At 44.2% G+C, this 23,243-nt stretch overlaps 1 long non-coding RNA gene across 1 annotated transcript in view; it reads right to left on the reverse strand.

The window, feature by feature from the left end:
* Positions 1–5,743: 5,743 nt before the first annotated feature.
* Positions 5,744–23,243, reverse strand: part of LOC147242071 (uncharacterized) — a 30,665-nt gene continuing 13,165 nt past the window's right edge. The window contains exon 3 of the long non-coding RNA XR_015111033.1: positions 5,744–6,250. This is a non-coding gene — a long non-coding RNA (uncharacterized LOC147242071). The remainder of the gene's footprint in view (positions 6,251–23,243) is intronic.

Below are 23,243 nucleotides of genomic sequence, written 5' to 3' on the forward strand. Positions count from 1 at the left end.
GATCCACCATCAGGGAGGTACCCATACTTCTAGAGGCTCCACCACCACGACCAGAGCAGAGGAAGAACGTTGGGAGGCTCCAGTCCTGTCGGCCATTTTACCTTTCATCCTTGCTCTTGTCCGAGGTGACTCAGCGTAAGAGCAATGACTTCATGAAGGTGCTTTACCTTGGTATCACCATGGTAACCTATGTTGCAGACTTAGAGACATCGATTAGAGAGAATATGAAAGGACCTCCTGACCAATCAGGTGAGTGGATTCATCCGATGTATCCCTCTGCTAGAAACCGTCCCAGCCTTTCCAACCAGCCTGGCACTGAACTTATCACATGTAGCTGACCTTTGACCTTTTTGATATAGAATGTCATCATTTCAGCAAATTCTAGTCTATTGAACTAAAACTCTAGAATATCAATTTAAATGTGTACGTTGATGCAGTAGAAGGCAGACAGACCTGACCAAATGTTTTGAAAAATGTCTCCAGTGACTGGCAGCACCCTGGCTAAGCTGGACATGAGGCCAAACGTCCAAAAAAAGTTAACGTCCCTTACAACTATTGTTAAAGCTGAGGAAGCAGGAAGCCTTGACCTTTGATGTCGAGATACCAAAGTCTAATCACTTAATTCTAAGTCAAAGGAAGCACAACGGTTCAGACAGATGGACCCTTCTGGCTTCATCTGTCTGTAGGCCAACGCAAGCTCGTGTCTCATCTGAAGTCTGCCATTCAGGGGGTCTAGAAGGGGTTTAGGGGAGTCAAAGTGGCTTCTGTTGGGGTCTATGGGGGTTTAGGGGGATCTGCTGGGGGTCTACAGGGGTCTGGGGTCTTAGGTGACACTCAGGATTCTGGGTAGCTTTGATGCTGTCTGCAGCCTCATTATGATGGGATGTTACTGTGAGCTGAATGGTTCAAGTCCAGCATCTCCGCAGTGAGTGAATGGACGCAGAGTATCAACAGTCATTCCACAGAATGTCTCTGCATCCCACGTGGCGTCGACTCAATGCCGCCTCGCCTTTACAAGCTGGACAGCAGCGAACTGGAACGCCTCACAACTGTCATGCTGCTCCCCGCGTCGCCTCCCCTGGAGGTAGGCCTCAGGCAAAGGCATAACGAGATTAGCTGGCCTTTTACCAAATTTACCAAAGACTCAGTAATTGATTAACGAATGTATTGAATTTGCACCGCATATTGTGTTCCATAAGCTACGACTTAATAACTGTCTGCTGCCCAGATGAGAGCTGTCGGTGAACGGCTGCTCCAGGAAGGAGCGTCCAGGCAAAGGACCCGAAATATAGCAGCAATCCAAAATATTCACCACATACTGCAAGGAACAAATACCTGTACTACTGCTGAACTCATCAATAACCACAATTATTACAGATCAATGATATTTAACTGGTAATATTGAGATGAGAAGAACACTGAACTGTTAATATCATCCTGTCACCATGACAGGAGGTTTGTCATGAATGAAGGTGCGGCTGCTGAGTCATTATTTTCTCTCTGTCTCTCTCTCTCTCTCTCTCTCTCTCTCTCTCACACACACACACACACACACACACACACACAGGTTTATTGCAGACTCATCGAAACATATCTGACCAACCCTCTGAAGCTTCGCTGCGCTTGTCCTGCTGTTTGTCCGTGTCTCCGTATCTGGTTGCGTGTATTCTGGGTTGTTGTGTTTGTGTTAAATGTAACTGTTTGATGTATGTTGGAATGCTTTTCAGATTTTCCTCCTTTATTTTCATGTACTTCAGTGTCATAATGATTCTACTTATTTCTATCAAGTTGTTTGTAACCGAGTACCAGAGACCTGGCACTGATGAGTGGAGCGTGACGCCCGCTGGGCTTGTGGGGAGGGCTCTCCTCCTTTGGGACGGTTGGTAAGGTGGAGCCAGCCATGGGTGGAGCCAACAGGCCGAGGTGGAGCAGAGCCAGGGTGATAGGGTGGTAGTATGTCAACAGGCACGGACGTGTGGACATTGTTGTAACAAGATCTTTGTCGCTCTCTGGATGTTTGTTACTGTGAGTCACATGGGATCTTGAGAGTACAATTACACATTAAAGGAGAAGCTGCAGATTTTGGCAAGACACAAATCCTATTCATGTGATATCTATTGTGATTTTATCAACACAAACAAAGCAAAGCCATGCAGGCGAGTTTTCAGAGCTCCGGAGGAAGCTGACTTATCCTGTTGCTATGGTGAGCAGAAGTCACCTTCCAGTTGTGATCAGGTTTGACGTCACAAATGCCGTCAACACAGTAGAAAGATGTGAACAGTGTTGTCAGGACAGCAGCAGAGAGACGCCTTGTGAGCTCAAAGATGAAGACATCCTGTCTATCACATGCCACTTGTACAGTGAAATGTGTAAGAAGTCCCCCCCAGCAGTTGTAGGAGGTGAGCCACCATGTGAAGCCAGTGTCTCCACGACGTGTCACCATGCTAGTGTCTCTGCCATGTGTCACCATGCTAGTGTCTCCACACGTGTCACCATGCTAACTAGTATCTCTACCATGTGTCACCATGCTAGTGTCTCCACCACGTGTCACCATGCTAACTAGTATCTCTACCATGTGTCACCATGCCAGTGTCTCCACGACGTGTCACCATGCTAGTGTCTCCACACGTGTCACCATGCTAACTAGTATCTCTACCATGTGTCACCATGCTAGTGTCTCCACCACGTGTCACCATGCTAACTAGTATCTCTACCATGTGTCACCATGCCAGTGTCTCCACGACGTGTCACCATGCTAGTGTCTCTGCCATGTGTCACCATGCTAGTGTCTCCATCCCGTGTCACCATGCTAACTAGTATCTCTACCATGTGTCACCATGCCAGTGTCTCCACCACGTGTCACCATGCTAACTAGTATCTCTACCATGTGTCACCATGCTAGTTTCTCCACGTGTCACCATGCTAGTGTCTCTGCCATGTGTCACCATGCTAGTGTCTCCACACGTGTCACCATGCTAACTAGTATCTCTACCATGTGTCACCATGCTAGTGTCTCCACCACGTGTCACCATGCTAACTAGTATCTCTACCATGTGTCACCATGCTAGTTACTCCACGTGTCACCATGCTAGTGTCTCTGCCATGTGTCACCATGCTAGTGTCTCCACACGTGTCACCATGCTAACTAGTATCTCTACCATGTGTCACCATAATAGTGTCTCCACCACGTGTCACCAGGCTAGTGTCTCTTCTTGTGTCTCTGCCATGTGTTGCCATGTTGTTGTCTCTACCATGTGTCTCTGTCACATGTGTCTGCCATGTGTCACCCCATTATTGTCTCCTCCATGTGTTGCCATCCCTGTGTCACTGCCATGTGTCACCACACTAGTGTCTCTGCTGGTGTCTCTGCCTTGTGGTGCTGTGTTGGTGTACAGTCGGCGGTAGCTGTAGTTCAAGCGGCAGGAAGGACGGTGACAGTGTTCAGCTGCAGTCTTTCAAGGTTTCAGTTCTCTATGTGGGTAGTTGATAGTGGTGCTCCACCATCTTCTCGTCATCATGTGACCAACATTCAGGTCACATGCAGCTGCAGGATGAGACAAACCTGCCAAGAGAAACATGTTCAGTTGTGTCCACTGATAGAGATGTGCTTCTCCAAGCCTCCACTGGCTTGTTACCATGGAGACGCAGGACCTTTGATTGGCCTGAACCAGGAACCCGATTCATTGCACACGTGACAGGAGTTTAGTTTAGGAAAATGGAGTCAACATCCATTCACTAAATGAAGGGTGGACTGATGCCACTGTATCATCAGGGACAAGGACGCCTCAGTCCCCTATGTCCTCTATGTCCCCCACAAATCCAGACAGTCCTCCTCATCTAACAAACCTTCCTGAAAATTAAGTAACAGGATCAAATTAATGAGGCAATGTGTGTGTGTGTGTGTGTGTGTGTGTGTGTGTGTGTGTGTGTGTGTGATTGTGATTCTGAGTGTTAGGAGTGTGTTCTCTTGCTTTATCAATAGTCAAACATCGTTTGGAACCCTGTGTCCTGTGGGCGGAGCCTCCATATTAGCTGGTGACAGCGTTGAGTTGTCAGCGGTTCCCGGCCCTCGTTCTTGTGCTGTGGGTCGGTCCTCGTGGCGGTCTTATTCTCCTGTGTTCTGTGAGCTCACAAGCATCACTTTGTCTGTCAGACTTTGTTGTGTTGGTGCTGGATTCCTGCTTTGCACTTGTTGTGCTGCTGTGCAATAAATCTTTGGTTCTTAAGTTCGTGCTGCCTCAGCAGCTGAACCTCCCCAAACCACCAAGTGCTGTGTGACCTCATCACTGTGGGTGGAGTTATCCAGATGCTTGGTCAGGGTTGTGGGGTTCCTCACAGCCCAGCTGAAGTGAATATAGCTTATGAACAACCTCACTGGCTTATATTCTCCAAAAATGAGAATTTCAGTCCGTTACATGGATGAAATATGTGACACGTGTGTGTGTGTGTGTGTGTGTTAACATGTTGTCAGATGTTGTAAGCTCCTGGTAGCATGGGCTAACAGATCTATTTCCCACAGCATGCTCAGCTAACAGATCTATTTTGCCGTTGCTAACACAATCTTGCTTTCATTCCAGACGGACCCTCGGCAACATGGAGACAGAGCACAAACCAAAGTGTCTGTCAGGCGACATTCTAACTTGGCCTATTAGAGGCTGTCTGGTGGGCTGCAAGGCTCAGAATCAGAGCAGCGGGAAATATCCAGCGCAGACGACAAACATCAAGCATCAACTGCCACAAGATGTAATAATTCTGCAACACCCATCCACCTGTCTGACCTGCAAAGAAGAGGATGGGATGAAGAACCGCAGGATGTGACGTAAGTTCAGTCCTGGCTGGAAGCCCCCGTTGACCTGCAGACGTGAACCCATTAGCCCCATAGCCACCTCCTACATTAGAGCTGTAATGGGGACATGGACTTGCTCGCATTGCAGTTGGACTTATAGAGGAGTCACAACTCTCAGCGCCACCGCAAGAATAAATTTGAAGGGTCACTGTTTGATCCACACCAGTGACTGAGGTCTTTTAGGCCTTTGAATTCTAGTACTGTTTTGACAAAATACTAAATATTGGAGATTCAATGTTAATGGAACCGTTATTTCACAGGTAAGTCTGATTGACAGAAACTTGACGAAAGCAAAGTTGAAACTCACAACACTGCATTATAAAACCATAAGGACTTACATTACTGTGCAATCAATAATACTGGGTTTATTTTAGAACTGAACTATTTATACTGAAACCTAAACCCTTTCCAAAATGCTTCTTCTGTAAATCCCCAACAGTTTGCTGCTGAGCTGAGGCCGGGTTCTGCTCCGTGAACATTTTCAAATCTCAGACGCGTCTTTCGTGCCATATATTTACATTGTTGTAACTACCCAGTTTTGATCATGTAAACACTGATTGCAAATCTATGGATTAACCAATAAAGATAGAAATATACTCAGACTGATATAGCAGCATGGGAACAGTCACATGCTGACGCTGTCGATCATGGAATGGAAGAAAACCTCAACAGCAGCGCGCATTTATCAGCAGCGTTGTGTCGATATTAATGGAGAAATACAAGCCTTGGAAAATTACAATGGGACTGATATTACAGGGGAATGACCAGAGAAGCACAATCCAAAGACCAAGTCTGAGGCAGGCAAGGCAGCGTCAGGAATTTATTGAATTAAAATCAATAAAACAGGTGATCATTCATCAAAACATCAAACAATCATGATCAACAATCCCTGCCGGAGAATCAGAGACAAGAAGAAACCGGTCAAGACCACAATCCAGTGGTGGGGTGAAGTGCGGTGATAGGTGCAGGACCAGGACTGGCTCATGGCAGGCCTGATTCTGTCGCTAACTGGCTGCTGGCTTACTGGCTGGTTGTTATCTGACTGAATGATGCCTTTGTCTGCAGAGAAGCAACAAACCCTCACGACCTCAGGTTCCTCACCTGTGGACGCCCGGTGACCAGAGCCACAGTCGGACTGATGGTCAGACTGATGGTCGGACTGATGGAGCTCCAGGTTCTCCCTCTGCGCTGCTGTTGCAGCCACTGAATTGTTGTCCATGCCGGCCGCCGTCTTGGCAATACACACCTGCCTCATCCACCTTTTCTGCCAATTCTAAAAGTTGCTTTAAACACTCCACATTTCATGGAAACATGGCTGGTGACTTCTTCAAGTGGCAGGAGTGAGTGAGGGTGAAGATCCAGTCCAGAGACGTCATGTGACTCAGGAACCGACTTTCATGTGACCTGAAATCAAAAGGTGAGAGTTGAACCCTCCACAGCACCATGAGGTTTATATCAAATACTGCCAATTATATTCAGTACAAGAAAGAGAAGAGCTGGAATATTGCTAGAAAGCCCAAAATATTGATTTCGTGTCTCAATAAATTCACATCAGTTCAAGCGTTTACATATTCCAGGTCCAGTGACTGTCACATGACATAAGGGGAGGTGCCTCCTTTATAAAGATTATGACGTGAATACTTTGATATATATATATATATATATATATATATATATATATATATATATATATACATATATATACATATACATATATATATACAGTATACATACATATACATATGTATATATATATATATACTGCATATATATACATATATACTGTATATATACATATATATACTGTATATATATACATATATATACAGTATACATACATATACATATATATGTATATATATATACTGCATATATATACATATATATACTGTATATATATACATATATACTGTATATATATATATACATATATACACTGTATATATATACTGTATATATACATATATATACAGTATACATACATATACATATATATGTATATATATATACTGCATATATATACATATATACTGTATATATATACATATATGTATATATATATATACTGTATATATGTATACATATATATACATATATATGTATATATATATACTGTATATATAGAGAGAGAGAGAGAGAGAGAGAGAGAGATCCTGGGATTTACATTTTATTTCTGTACTTCTGCTTTTCTATGACTTTTGTCTTGGTCGGTGTCTTCCACTGCACTAAGGACATGACGGTGTTCGACCTTCTGTTCTTAACTGTGCTGTTTCCATGGAGACAGTAAACGTATGAGGAGCTGAAAACGCCCAAGCCTCACGGAGGAAATGGAGATTAAATATCAGGCACAAAACCTGCTAAACCAATCAGAGTTTACCATCGATCGGGTCAAGGGTCCAGCACACGTGCACGGAGGTTCACACACGCACAGGCGTTTCACGGTGGTTAAACCCAGCAGTAGAACAATGGGAATTATTGCTGAAGGGTTAGCGCTCTCCTGACATCACCTTCGACTCACAGTGACAAATGGGAGGCGGAGAACTAACCCTGACCTGCATGTCCCCCCTCCCTCATACATCATTGGTGCATTCATGTGTCTGTCCACATTTGGCAGGAAGTTAACTGATAACCCCTGAAAATCCCTCAGGAGCTAACAGTTAGCCCCCTGCTGCTGTCAATCACAGCCAGTTCTATTTGATCTTCCATTCCAATGACTTTTGTCTTTCATAGTAGTGTGTGTGTGTTTGTGTGTGTGTGTGTGTGTGTGTGTGTGTGTGTGTGTGTGTGTATGTGTGTGTGTGTGTGTGAGTTACTGCACTTGATAAATGCGTGACTGTCCCAGAGTTGTAAACGAGACACAGGTCAACACTGAGGAATCGCCCCTGACCTCAGAGGGCTTGTTTTAGTTTTATAAGGGTCTCAGCTTCTGTATCTCTGCAGCTCCTCTCCTATGACTGCTGACGTCTGACGGACACCTGTTCCTCACCTGTTCTAAACCCTCCAACATTTGTGAGTCACACAGGAACAGTGGAACTAGAACAGGTAAACACGTGTTGCAGTGAAGAGCGAGAGAGGTCGGCCATTGGCTCAGACCAGCACTCTTCATCAGCCTGGTTTCCACCAGCCCCTGCAGTAGCTGGACCTGCTAGCGCTTTGATAGAAGTATTGATTGAAAAATCTATTTCTGAAGCAGCAACCCAGAGAAGAACAATTAAAGTACAGAGATAATTATTAATTTGTAAAATCATTGAGAAGAAGACCTATTCTGTAGTTCCTTTAAAGAACATCCATCCCTCCTTCATCATCCGTCACTCCATCCATCCATCCATCCATCCACCTGTCCATCCCTCCTTCATCATCCATCCCTCCATCCATCCATCCATCCATCCACCTGTCCATCCCTCCTTCATCATCCATCACTCCATCCATCCATCCATTCATCCACCTGTCCATCCCTCCTTCATCATCCATCCATCCATCCATCCACCTGTCCATCCATCCATCCACCTGTCCATCCATCCATTCATCCACCTGTCCATCCCTCCTTCATCATCCATCCATCCATCCATCCATCATCCATCCACCTGTCCATCCCTCCATCCATCATCCATCATCATCATCCATCCGTCATCCATCCATCTGTCTATCCATCCATCCACCTGTCCATCCTCCATCCATCTTTCCATCCATCCATCCATCCATCCTTCCCTCCCTCCCTCCCTCCATCTATCCATCATCCATCCATCCATCCATCCCTTCATCCCTCCATCATCCATCATCCATCATCCATCCCTCCATCATCCCTCCATCATCCATCATCCATCCATCATCCATCATCCCTCCAAGATCCCTCTATCCTCCCTCCATCCTCCCTTATCCTCCCTCCATCATCCATCATCCCTCCATCCATCCATCCATCATTCCATCCATCCCTCCCTCCATCCCTCCATCCCTCCATGTTCTCCCTCTCCTCCTGTTGAGGGTGGTGGGGGTGGAGCCTATCCCAGCAGCCTTCCCCCTGGACAGGTCACCAGTCCATGGCAGGGCCAACACATAGAGACAGACAACCATTGGCTCTCCCAGCCACGCCTACGGTCAATTTAGAGTCTGGATTAACCTGGTCCCTCTTGATGTCTTTGGACTGTGGAGGAAGCTGGAGTACCAGAGAGAACCCAGCAGGAACAGGGAGAACATGGAGACTCACCCAGAAAGACCCCGTGCTGCAGCCGGGGCTCCACCCACAACCTTCTTGATGGGGGCCACAGTGAGGACCACTGATCCACCCACAACCTTCTTGCTGGGGGGCCACAGTGAGGACCACTGCTCAACCCCCTTTAAAGAATGGTCAAAAGTTATTTTTTGAGTTTTTGATTTGGATAATGCAAACCAAACAAAGAACTGTGAAATGTTATGTGGACTGAATACGAATATCAAATATTCTAGCATAGGCTCCATAACAGGAAGGAGTATCAGGGCCAGGGAGGAGAGGAAGAAGTGGAAATGTCAGGAACAAAGTTAAAGTAAATCAGAAGAGGAAGATTCTTTCACTGTGCATTTCGAGAGTGAAATGGAAACAGGAAGGAGGTCCACACAGCCTCCTCCTCCAAGCTGCTGTGAGTTTTCCTTCTGAAGAGGCGCTGCTTTCAGCAAAATCTCCCTAAAAGTCCTCAAACTTGACAACAGCAGTGTTCATGAGCTAAAGTGAATCATTTCTGAAGAACAACTTCACTAATTCGTATACGCACAGAAATTGAGGAGGCAGTCGCACACATGGCTTGATTCCAGCTCTGAAGGGTGACCTGCAACTACACAGGTCAAGTTACAAATTGTAGGAATTAACTTAAATTAAATTGTGGATTAGGAGTAGTAGTCTCAGAAAGCATTTTGTCAATCACATGAGCTTCTCTGGCCATCTCCTGACCTCAAGGAACAAATGACAACAGTAGCAGACAGGATGAAGGGGGGAGGTGAGGAGCAGCTGATGAACAGGTGATACAGTCGGTGCTGTGATGGGGAAACCATCTGCCCTTTGTTGTTGATGGTATAAAGGTCGGGTCATTGTACAGATCAGCAGAGAACACTCAGCAGTCTTCTCTCCATGCTGCATGCATTAAAGAGACTTGATTCATCACACCGAGTCTGTGATTCTTCAGAGAATTAGCAACTCTCAACGATCTACAAGGAGAATTTCCCTTACAAAGTTAATCCTTGAAATTTTGTCTTTATTCTTAAAATGATTTTTAAAAAATGAATGAAAATAATATTTGTGAAAGTGTCCTGGTCTGAATTATTTCAACTTTATTCTTGACTGTTAAAGGTGCCATGGAGAGGTTGAAGGGGTATTAATTCTTGTTCTGTGGTGTGATGTGAACCCCACTAACATGCTTGGGTCTGTGATGAATCAGAAGCTTCCTAAAGGCTCTCTGAAACCGCTATGTCACCATGTTGGGTTTAGAATGCCTCGTTTGTCCCTATTGGGGTCGTTTCTGACCTCATCTGGCAACCTCATTATTTATGCAAGTGCATGAGTTGACGGCGATCGGTTGCCGTTGTTTATCTGGTAACCTCATTTAACTACTACACGGTGATTGGCTGCCCTCACTGTCACTAAAAAGAAAGCACTCCCACTATCTCAGCTAACTGTCGCCAGTGCTAACTGTGACTGCTACTGTCAATTGACAACATTCCATATCATACAACAACATTCGTAAGATAAGATACCAAGTAGCCACGGCCCATTCGCGGATCCAGCCATATATGCAGTGGCGGGGTGGCCATCAGGACAACCGGGAGTTTTCCCGGTGGCCTGGCCCCTTGGTAGCCTGCCTGGCTGGCGAGATTCCTTCCCCCTCAAGCCAGGCCAGGCCAGCTAGTGACAGACAGCGCCAATAAAACAAAGGTGTCAATTCTATCGAGGCCGTTCCTTCAATCAATCTGTCAGTGCTGCTGCTGCAGGCTCCAGTTTGTGTCGTGCTAGCGAGCAACGCGAGAGAGCTGCACTCACTCGGCTCGCTCGCATAATCGCCCCCTCCCGAAATATGTCGAAGGGGCGTGTGTGAAAGCGGTGGGTTCAGTGTGTGTGAGTGGGGGTGGGGGGCACTGACTGAACTGTGACGTAACACTTCAGCCAAAAACGCATTGGTCCATTTTCCCACAGCGATTCAAAAAAGGGGAGATACGTCAAACAGAGGTTATGACACTGCCTCACACTTGGTGTGTCTCCCCACAACTGGGGGAAGTTGAAGAAACACCACAAACACAAGAACGATGATTTTCATTCTAGGTGACCTTTAAACTTTTTTCTCAATGTGCACAATGAAATGAACACTTCCACCTCTCATTATGTCCCTCATCCCTCCATCGTTCTATGAAGACAAGGAGGCGAATTGAGGTAAAAGGACAGTGACGCAGTCATGTGACCAGCTGTGGCCACTTAGAGTCTCTGAAGCTGCTGACAAACACCTGAACTCTGATTTGACTTGGTTGTGGCAATGGAAGCAAAAGCAGAAAAAAGGAGGAGAGATGACCAAAGAATTTATTGAAATTCATATTCTGTTACAGCAAGAAACATGTAAAGAGAAACATACAAAGAGCTCTGTAACTATCATTGTCACGAGCTGCTTGAGACACACATAATTGAGATGTTCATCCATTCATGTGTATGAACATGTGTCCCTCTCCCCCTTGTAGGGGGGTTCTGTGTCTTCTAGCTTGGGTCCCCTACCAAAAGCCTAGGAGCTTGAGGGTTCTGCGCAGTATCTTAGCTGTTCCTTGGACTGCGCCCTTCTCGACTGAGGTTTCAGGTGTTGTCAGGCCCGCCCCTCCCTAAACGTAGAACACGCTCTGTGCCCAGGGCCTTGTTGTCCATGGGGGCCACATTTTGCACGAGGGGACGCATTTGATGTGCTACCATGAGGCGCGCACCAAATGAGCTCAAGGAAGGAGAGAAGAGACCTGTAACCTGACCACGCATGTGTCCCTGCAGCGATCGACAGCACTCGACACCTGACCAATCAGAAAGATGCGTCAGTGGGCACTTCTAGAGCTGCAGGTAGCAGAGGAAGAGCGGTAGCCTGACCAACATGGATGGAATGTCTGGTTAACGCCCTATGCATTCACTTCTGATGAACAAGAGTGGTAAAATGACCCGCTGAGGTCATTCATTGATAGGCTGTCAACTTTAGCCAAGTTGACAGCCTATCGATGTTCGTTTTTGACTACTTTGTGGAGGTACATGTCGCCATCTGATGGTGAATATAATTCATAACAGTCAGCTTTTAGGAGAAGAAAGACTGACTGAGTGTAGAACTGATGCATTTGTTGACGGAGGGAACTGTATTTAAAGTTTGAAATATCAGTTTGTTTGATCCTGAATTGGTGTGACTTAGGACCGTAGTCTGTCCCTTGTAATTGTGGCACTGCAGTGAAGTCAAGTTAGGTTTTTGTCCTGTCTCCGTGTTGTGTTTTGTCATTTCCTGTTTGATTTTGAAATGTACCTCTCCTCTCGTTTCAGGTAACTTGCTCTTCCTCATGTGTCTTTCTTTGATTGCTGTTTCCAGCTGTTCCACATTACCTTGTGCTCAATATTGTCTACATCTCGTTTTGTCTCGTGCCAGTGTGTTTCATCCTTGTACATTCACCCTAGCCCTATATATAAACATATATACATATATATACATATATATATATACATATGTAAAACAAACATATAAATATATATGTTTGTCTGTTTTATATGTGCATATATATGATGTTTGTTTATTCATATATATATATATATATATATATATATATATATATATGCACTTCAAAGCCTGCACCTTACCTTTCATTGTACTCGTTACAATGATAATAAAGTGAATCTGAATCTAGTTAATGTTTTCGTAGCTTTTTGTTTCCTCCATAGTTGGAGTGATTTTCATTTATTGATTAACCTTCAATAGCCTATTGTGTTTATCCCTCCTTTTAGTTGAGTGATTTTTATTTATAATATTTCTCATAGCCACCCCTCTTCTTCTTCCTGTGCGGCAGAGTGGTGATCCTATAAGACAGGTTCATAGCCTTTATTCTGTTCCTTGAACTTGGAGTCACCTGGAAACCTTCAATAAAGCTTTTAATGCAACACCTGAACCCCACACCTGGTCGTGACAGTACACACTGGCCAGTACAGATGCAGCAGGGTCAGAGCAGCTATTCACAGCTCTTCGCTCACAGGGAGCCCACCTCTCCGGTCAGGAGGAGCAGATGGCTGTGCTTGGCCAGGGAGTCAAGGGCCTTGCCCAAAGCCAGAAAGATTTCAAGGCTGCCATTACTGCCCTGGTGCGGCAGCTCACGGATCAGGTGCAGCAGCTTCTCTTTCTCTTTTGAAGACTGATACTCCATCTGCTGCACCTGAGCCCCAGCCCATTCCAATGGGTCAGGGTCCCAACATTCTCTATACTGAGTCCATACTGAGTAAAGATGTTCCTGTACACGATTCTTGGCACTTGGTTGTGTCTCTCCATGTATGCTTTTGCAGCTAGCATCTTACACCCCGATACTATATGTTGGACAGTCTGAGGAGCATCCTTACACAGCCTGCACCTTGGGTGTGGTCTGGTGTGGTAGACCTTGGCCTTCATGGCTCTTGCGCTTAAGGCCTTCACTTTTGCCGCCATGATGAGTACCTCTGTGCTGTCTCTCAGTCCAGCATGTTCCAGTCATTGGGAGGTCTTCTTGGTATCAACCACTTCCTCAATCTGGTTGGTCCATGTCTGTTCCTCTCCCTCCTCACTCTCATCAGGTTTCAGCTGTCTGAGGCATTCACTGAGCAGTTATATATATCTATATCTATATCTATATAGATATAGATATAGATAGATAGATGGATAGATAGATAGATAGATGGATAGATAGATAGATAGATGGATAGATAGATGAAAATATAGATAGATGGATAGATAGATGGATAGATAGATAGATGGATAGATAGATGATAGATAGATGATAGATAGATGATAGATAGATGATAGATAGATAGATAGAAAGATAGATGGATAGATAGATGGATAGATAGATAGATAGATAGATAGATAGATAGATAGATAGATAGATAGATAGATAGATAGATAGATAGATAGATGGATAGATAGATGATAGATAGATACCATATAGATAGATAGATAGATGATAGATAGATAGATAGATAGATAGATAGATAGATAGATAGATAGATAGATGGATAGATAGATACCATATAGATAGAGAGATAAAGAGATAGATAGATAGATGATAGATAGATAGATAGAGAGATAAAGAGATAGATAGATAGATAGATGATAGATAGATAGATAGATGATAGACAGATAGATAGACGATAGAGATTGATAGATAGATAGACAGATAGATAGATAGAAAGAGAGATAGATAGATAGATGATAGACAGATAGATAGAGAGATAGATAGATAGATAGATTGACTGTATATGAATATAAATCTATATAGATATAGATATAAACACTGAATTTCCATGGTGAAGTCGCGACAGATCCTCACTATTTGTGTGTGTGTGTGAACAACACTCTACAGCAATCGTGACAAACTCCCTACAGCAATCCTGACAAACTCCCTACAGCAATCCTGACCAACGCTTACAGCAATCCTGACCAACGCTTACAGCAATCCTGACCAACCCCTGTAGCAGTCCTGACCAACCCTTACAGTGGTCCTGACCAACTACCTACAGCAATCCTGACCAACCTCTACAGCAATCCTGACCAACCTCTACAGCAATCCTGACCAACCTCTACAGCAATCCTGACCAACCCTTCCAGCAATCCTGACCAACCCTTACAGTGGTCCTGACCAACTCCCTACAGCAATCCTGACCAACCCTTCCAGTGGTCCTGACCAACTCCCTACAGCAATCCTGACCAACCCCTAAAGCAATCTTGACCAAACCCTACAGCAAACCTGACCAACCTCTACAGAGGTCCTGACCAACCCCTACAGCAATCCTGACCAACCCCTACAGAGGTCCTGACAAACTCCCTACAGCAATCCTGACCAACCCCTACAGCAATCCTGACCAAACCCTACAGCAAACTTGACCAACCTCTACTGCAATCCTGACCAACCTCTACAGAGGTCCTGACCAACCCCTACAGCAATCATGACCAACCTCTATAGTAATCCTGACCAAACCCTACAGCAAACCTGACCAACCTCTACAGAGGTCCTGACCAACCCCTACAGCAATCATGACCAACCTCTATAGCAATCCTGACCAACCCCTACAGCAGTATTGAACAACACCCTGCAGCAATCCTGACCAACCCCTACAGCGATCATGACCAACCTCTACAGCAATCCTGACCAACCTCTACAGAGGTCCTGACCAACCTTGACAGAGGTCCTGACCAACCCTAACAGCAATCCTGACCAACCTCTATGGCAATCCTGACCAACACCCTGCAGCAATCCTGACCAACCCCTACAGTGATCATGACCAACCTCGACAGCAATCCTGACCAACCTCTACAGAGGTCCTGACCAACCTTGACAGAGGTCCTGACCAACCTTGAAAGAGGTCCTGACCAACCCTAACAGCAATCCTGACCAACCTCTACTGCAATCCTGACCAACCTCTACAGAGGCCCTGACCAACCCCTACAGCGGTCCTGAACAACACCCTGCAGCAATCCTGACCAACCCCTACAGCGATCATGACCAACCTCTACAGCAATCCTGACCAACCTCTACAGAGGTCCTGACTAACCTTGACAGAGGTCCTGACCAACCCTAACAGCAATCCTGACCAACCTCTACTGCAATCCTGACCAACCTCTACTGCAATCCTGACCAACCCCTACAGCAATCCTGACCAACCTCTACTGCAATCCTGACCAACCCCTAGAGCAATCCTGACCAACCTCTACTGCAATCCTGACCAACCCCTACAGCAATCCTGACCAACCTCTACTGCAATCCTGACCAACCTCTACTGCAATCCTGACCAACCCCTACAGCAATCCTGACCAACCCCTACAGCAGTATTAAACAATACCCTACAGCAATCCTGACCAACCCCTACAGCGGTCCTGAACAACACCCTGCAGCAATCCTGACCAACCCCTACAGCGATCATGACCAACCTCTACAGCAATCCTGACCAACGTCTACAGAGGTCCTGACCAACCTTGACAGAGGTCCTGACCAACCTTGACAGAGGTCCTGACCAACCCTAACAGCAATCCTGACCAACCTCTACTGCAATCCTGACCAACCTCTACAGAGGTCCTGACCAACCCCTACAGCGGTCCTGAACAACACCCTGCAGCAATCGTGACCAACCTCTACAGAGGTCCTGACCAACCTCTACAGAGGTCCTGACCAACCCCTACAGCGGTCCTGACCAACCCCTACAGCGGTCCTGAACAACACCCTGCAGCAATCCTGACCAACCTCTACAGAGGTCCTGACCAACCCCTACAGTGGTCCTGACCAACACCTTACAGCAATCCTGACCAACCCCTACAGCGGTCCAGAACAACCCCTCAGAAGAACTTTATAATTCCATTAAGGTCTTTGATGTGAACAGATGGACATGTATCGTGACATTGTGATTATGCTGTAGTGGGTCTGCTGTCACAAAACACCAGACTGGTGGATGGTGGAGGTTCAGTTCTGCATCAGATCCACCAGTAAAACCCAGACTGGTGGATGGTGGAGGTTCAGTTCTACATCAGATCCACCAGTAAACACCAGACTGGTGGATGGTGGAGTGGTGGAGTCTTAAAAACCTGGGTTGCTAACAAGAGTCTAAAGGAGCCTACAGAGGTCATGGAGGTCATTAAAGGTCATCAGGAGAAACACAAGAAGCCTGAAGCTCAGTGGTGGTGACCTCGAGAGAGAGAGAGGACTGAGGAGATGAGCACTTCCTGATGGTGGAGGAACCAGGATATGACCACCTCCTGTGGGACCACAATGAATGTACCATTTATGTCACATTCAGTCTATGACTCCAGTAAATTGACTGTCCATCTTGAGCATCATCAAAGTAATTTGACCATATTTCTTTCCAATTTGCAGACGTGACATCCTGATGCAGACATTGGGGATATGATTTGATGTCACTGGTGCACATTTGAGGATGTTTGACACCGGTGGAATCCTCCTCCATCTCTGAGGGCCTGTCTGCTGCGTGTGTGCATCATGATGGCTCTCCATCATTGTGTGTTTAAGAAAGACACCCAACCAGGTTTTGTATTCCTGGATTTCTGTGCAGTGTGGCGGGTGCCTCACTGCTAGAAGGTTCTGGATTCAAATCCATCTGTCCAGGGCCCTTCTCTGTGGAGCTCATGTTGTCCTGGGGTCTGGGTTGGTTCTCTTGGGTGCTCAAGCTTGCTAATAGGTGTGAGTGTGAGTGGTCGTCTGTCACTATGTGGCCTTACGATGGACTAGCGACCACCTACCCAGGGTGACTCCACCTCCCACCCTATGACAGGTGGGATAGACTCCACCCCCTTCAACCATGGAACAGGATAAATGTTTGATGATGAAGGGAGGGATGGATGGATGGATGGATGGATGGACGGGTGGATGGATGGGTGGATGAATGGTAGGGTGGATAGCTGGATTACAGTTTGCTGGGTATATCTCTGACTGGATATATTTGTTATAACTTGTTTCAAGTTTGTGTTAAAACAAAATTTTATCAGTAATCACCAGGTGTTAAATTAAGCAGAATAACACAATTATATATATATATATATATATATATATATATATATATATATATATATATATGTATATTACAACAAAAGGAAAAATGACCAGCGACGTGTGCTCGTTCAAATTTCTTGACATAAAAACAAGATCTTCTGTCTGATTATGAGTCATGAGGTACAGGGAGAGAAGAGATAAGAGGATCATCAGAGCAAAGGAGGAGCAGAAGGAGGAGGAAGTCAAGGTAGAGATGAAGTAAAGGTGGTGGAGGTGGACTGAAATTGAAGGAGGGGTTAGGGTGTATACTAGCCAGCAGAGGAAGCAGCTAACGTAATTGGCTAGAGCAGCTTAAAAAGAGTGCTCTGAATGTTATTAGCCAATAGGAGGCCTAGGGAAAGTCAGCTGATTGACCTGACCCCTGACCTGCCTGAGCCTGGCTGAACTCACGCTGTGCTTGAGGTTTTTTTTTAAATGAAAACCCAAGTTGTCATCGTGGTTCCTCTGAGGCAGACAGTCCAACGAGCCTACCAAGTCCGTGACTGACGGCCCACATCAGTTCGGTTCTTTCAGTTCTGTCGGCCATGTTGGCGCCTGTAGGGTGAGGCTTGGATTCAGGTTCCAGCTTGGGCCTTCGGCTAAAGATGGTTTTTCACATGCTGGTCACTTTGGGGAATACGGCTGTGTGTGTGTTTTTGGCTCCAGCTGTCCTCACACAGTTCTGCAGCACCTGTTCTCCACACTGACCTGGTGAACCTGCTCAGAATGTCCAAGAACACAGCTGTTGTCCCTTTACAGTTGAACCAGCTGTTGCATCCAAAGTTACATGGGTCAAATATATGCTTAATGATTATTCGTATTTCTATTCATATTGACTGCCGACACTGGTGCCTGCTGATGTCACCAGTTCAAAGTTGATGGGATGTTGAAGCAAAAATGTAAAAATCTTCATCAATCTGAAACATGACCTGCCAGAATGAGCTGTTATGATGTCATACATTTACCTGCATTGTGAAATGAGTTCTTGGTTTTGCAGTGATGATTGGAGCAGAAGGCAGGTGATGCTGGAACAGGTGATGATACGGTGTATGATGTAAGAACAATGATGGCACAGGTTATATTCCATCCATCCATCATCCATCCATCCATCCATCCATCATCCATCCATCATCCATCCATCATCCATCCATCCATCATCCATCCATCCATCCATCCATCATCATCCATCCATCATCCATCATCCATCATCATCCATCCATCATCCATCATCCATCCATCCATCCATTATCCATCCATCCATCATCCATCATCCATCCATCCATCCATCATCCAGCCATCCATCCATCATCCATCCATCCATCATCATCCATCCATCATCCATCATCCATCCATCCATCCATTATCCATCCATCCATCATCCATCATCCATCCATCCATCCATCATCCAGCCATCCATCCATCATCCATCCATCCATCATCATCCATCCATCATCCATCATCCATCCATCCATCCATCCATCTTCCATCCATCCATTCATCCATCCATCCATCCATCCATCCATCATCCCTCCATCCATCCCTCCATCCACCCATCCATCATCCCTCCATCCATCCATCCCTCCATCCATCCATCCCTCCATGTTCTCCCTCTCCTCCTGTTGAGGGTGGGGGGGGTGGAGCCTATCCCAGCAGCCTTCCCCCTGGACAGGTCACCAGTCCATGGCAGGGCCAACACATAGAGACAGACAACCATTGGCTCTCCCAGCCACGCCTACGGTCAATTTAGAGTCTGGATTAACCTGGTCCCTCTTGATGTCTTTGGACTGTGGAGGAAGCTGGAGTACCAGAGAGAACCCAGCAGGAACAGGGAGAACATGGAGACTCACCCAGAAAGACCCCGTGCTGCAGCCGGGGCTCCACCCACAACCTTCTTGCTAGGGGGCCACAGTGAGGACCACAGCACCACCAGGTTTTATTGCTTCAAACTAAGTGATAAATTAACTGTAAAAATATTTGATTAGCGCTGCCTCCTTTGTGAACTGCACCATTGCAGGCCTGGGGGTCTGGTCGGAGCTCTTTGGGGGGGGTTGGTCCTCCTCCTGGCGTGGTGGTTGGGCTGGGGTTGGTCACGGGCCCTGCTGTTGTACGGTGGATCGCTCGCTGGCAGTTTCACTCAGTCTGAGGTGCCCTGGACCGTATCAGCATCTATGGAGTAGTCAGCCCCTGTATGGAGGAAGATGAGAGTATGATGGTTTTGTCCGGGGGTGGCGGTCCTGGGCGTGCGTGCCTTCGACTCACCCCGGCGGGTGGACTGGGCCTCTCAGGGGAGTTGGGGTCCTGGCTGGCTGGCTGGCTGGTGGTGCTCTATAGCCTGAAGCCCACCTGCTCTGGGGGGAGGGGGAGAACAAGGGATGGGTGGAGGGGATGGGGATTGAGGGTTGGGGGGGTAGCCCTGTACGGGGGCGGTGGGCCTGGTCGTTGTGGTGGGCTATGGTTGCCCCGCCTGGGTGTGGGGTGTGGGTGGGTGTCAGCCTCACCACTGGCGGACCTCTTGGGGGGCTCTGGTCGGGTCTCGGGCCACAGGCGCCCTGTGCCCCTGGGCTCTGTTCATGCTGTGGGGGGGGGGGGGGGGGGTGCCCGATGAGACCAGGTCCTCTGTGCCCTGTCTGTCTGTGGGTTGCTTCCGGGTGGGGGTTGCTGCTCCTATGCTTTCCTATGGGTCCTGGCATGGGTTGGGCCTGTGGCTGTTTCCTGGGGGGGTGGCCTAGGGGTCCCCGTGTCCTGGGGGTTTCGGGGTGCTCTGGTGGCCTGGTCCTGACCTACCTGCCATCCTGGACTGGGGGTGTGATGTCCTGGCCCCCCCACATCAGCTACAGCCAGCTACACACAGCATCCAAGACAAACCGTAGCACACACACACGCATACACACGCATATACACACAAACACGCATGGAGCGCACAACTGACCATAAACACACACTCAGACATTTATCTTAAAATTATATTAAACCAAATGGTAACCCTGCACCGGGAATTCTGCAACCATTGTTTTTTTTCTTTCTTTTTCTTTTGTTGTTGTTACTTTTTCTTCGTTTGTTTATTTGGTTTTTGTTTGTTTTTGTTTGTTTTTTGTGTGTTTTTTATTGTTGTTGTTGTTTTCTGCTATTGCTGTTGTTGTTTTTGTCTCTCCCCCCCCCCTTGTCTTCGCTGTCCTGTCCCTGTTCTCTCTCCTGTCCTCAGTCCGGTAGCTTCATCAATGAACCAACACCATTCCTAATAAAGTTAAACATAAATGGCAATAGGAGGAGTTTATCAGGTTCCTCCTATGCAGAATAAAACTGCTTCAGTACAACAAGGCACCAGGAACATGGATGCTGCTGAACAGGACAGGGAAAAAAAAAAAAAAAGACCTGTGACATAAACTTGAGCTGTTTAAGTTTTTCTACTTGCAGAATAATGTGATGACATGATTTTTTTATGAACAATAACCTAAATATGATGATACTTTATTGCCTCTTATGTTCGGGGTGCTTATTGAAATTATTATTATACAGAGAGTTTAAGTGTCAAAGTCGGAGCTTCGTGACCCAACAGTTGCATCAATGAGCTCAATCACGTTTTCATATTTGGATATCCATATCACATGTTAGTATTCATATGTGAGTAGCATGTGGTCATGGTTTGATGTCTGCATTACATGTTCATTATTACAATATTACATTTAATATTCTATACCTCTAGTACATGTTAGCGTGCTAATATAACACATACATGTTAATATTGTGATATCTGTATTACAAGTAAATAATCTATCGATAATTCATGTTACTATTGTAATTTATCCATAACATGTTGGTATTTTAATACATGCATTCCATGTTAATATTAAAGTAATAACATGAAATGCTGATATTAATATACAAACACGTAAAACATTTTAGTATTTTAATATCTGCATTACATGATAATATTTCAAGATCTCTATTGAATTGTAATGTTTGTAAATGTGCATTACATGTTTAATACATTTTAATATGTCAATATTTTGTAACATGTTAATATTTTGATATCTGCATTACATGTTACTATCTTTACTACATTTTATTATTTTAATATGTCTATTAAATGTCAATATTTTAATAATTTCATGACAGGTTTGTATTTAATTATTTCTATCACATGTTAGTATCTTAATATTTCTACGCATTAGTATTTTAATTATTTCTATCACATGTTAGTATCTTAATATTTCTATGCGTTAGTATCTTAATATTTCTATCACATGTTAGTATCTTAATATTTCTACACGTTAGTATTTTAATATTTCTGTCACATGTTAGTATCTTAATATTTCTATCACATGTTAGTATCTTAATATTTCTACACGTTAGTATTTTAATATTTCTGTCACATGTTAGTATCTTAATATTTCTATCACATGTTAGTATCTTAATATTTCTATCACATGTTAGTATCTTAATATTTCTACACGTTAGTATTTTAATATTTCTACACGTTAATATCTTAATACTTCTACATGTTAGTATTTTAGTATTTCTAAACGTTAGTATTTTAATATTTCTAGCACATGTAAGTATCATAATATTTCTACACGTTAGTATTTTAATATTTCTAGCACATGTTAGTATCATAATATTTCTATCACATGTTAGTATCTTAATATTTCTACACATTAGTATTTTAATATTTGTATCACATGTTAGTATCTTAATATTTCTACACATTAGTATTTTAATATTTGTATCACATGTTAGTAACTTAATATTTCTACACGTTATTATTTTAATATTTGTATCACGTTTGTATCTTAATATTTCTACACGTTAGTATTTTAATATTTCTAGCACGTTTGTATCATAATATTTCTACACGTTAGTATTTTAATATTTCTAGCACATGTTTGTATCATAATATTTCTACACGTTAGTATTTTAATATTTCTAGCACGTTTGTATCTTAATATTTCTACACGTTAGTATTTTAATACTTCTACACGTTAGTATTTTAATATTTGTATCACATGTTTGTATCTTAATACTTCTACATGTTAGTATCATAATATTTCTACACATTAGTATTTTAATATTTGTATCACACGTTAGTATCTTAATATTTCTACACGTTAGTATTTTAATATTTGAATCACATGTTTGTATCATAATATTTCTACACGTTAGTATTTTAATATTTCTAGCACGTTTGTATCTTAATATTTCTACACGTTAGTATTTTAATACTTCTACACGTTAGTATTTTAATATTTGTATCACATGTTTGTATCTTAATACTTCTACATGTTAGTATCATAATATTTCTACACATTAGTATTTTAATATTTGTATCACACGTTAGTATCTTAATATTTCTACACGTTAGTATTTTAATATTTGAATCACATGTTTGTATCATAATATTTCTACACGTTAGTATTTTAATATTTGTATCACACGTTAGTATCTTAATATTTCTACACGTTAGTATTTTAATATTTGTATCACACGTTAGTATCTTAATATTTCTACACGTTAGTATTTTAATATTTCTACACGTTCGTATTTTTATATTTGAATCACATGTTAGTGTCTTAATATTTCTACACGTTAGTATTTCAATATTTGTATCACGTTAATAACTGTGTACTCCATGCTCATATTTTAAGGTCAACATTTCGCC

The sequence above is a fragment of the Aulostomus chinensis genome, chromosome 21, assembly GCF_037954235.1.
Source record: "Aulostomus chinensis isolate RoL2024-O1b breed Wild chromosome 21, RoL_Achi_v1.0, whole genome shotgun sequence".
Lineage (NCBI taxonomy): Eukaryota > Metazoa > Chordata > Actinopteri > Syngnathiformes > Aulostomidae > Aulostomus > Aulostomus chinensis.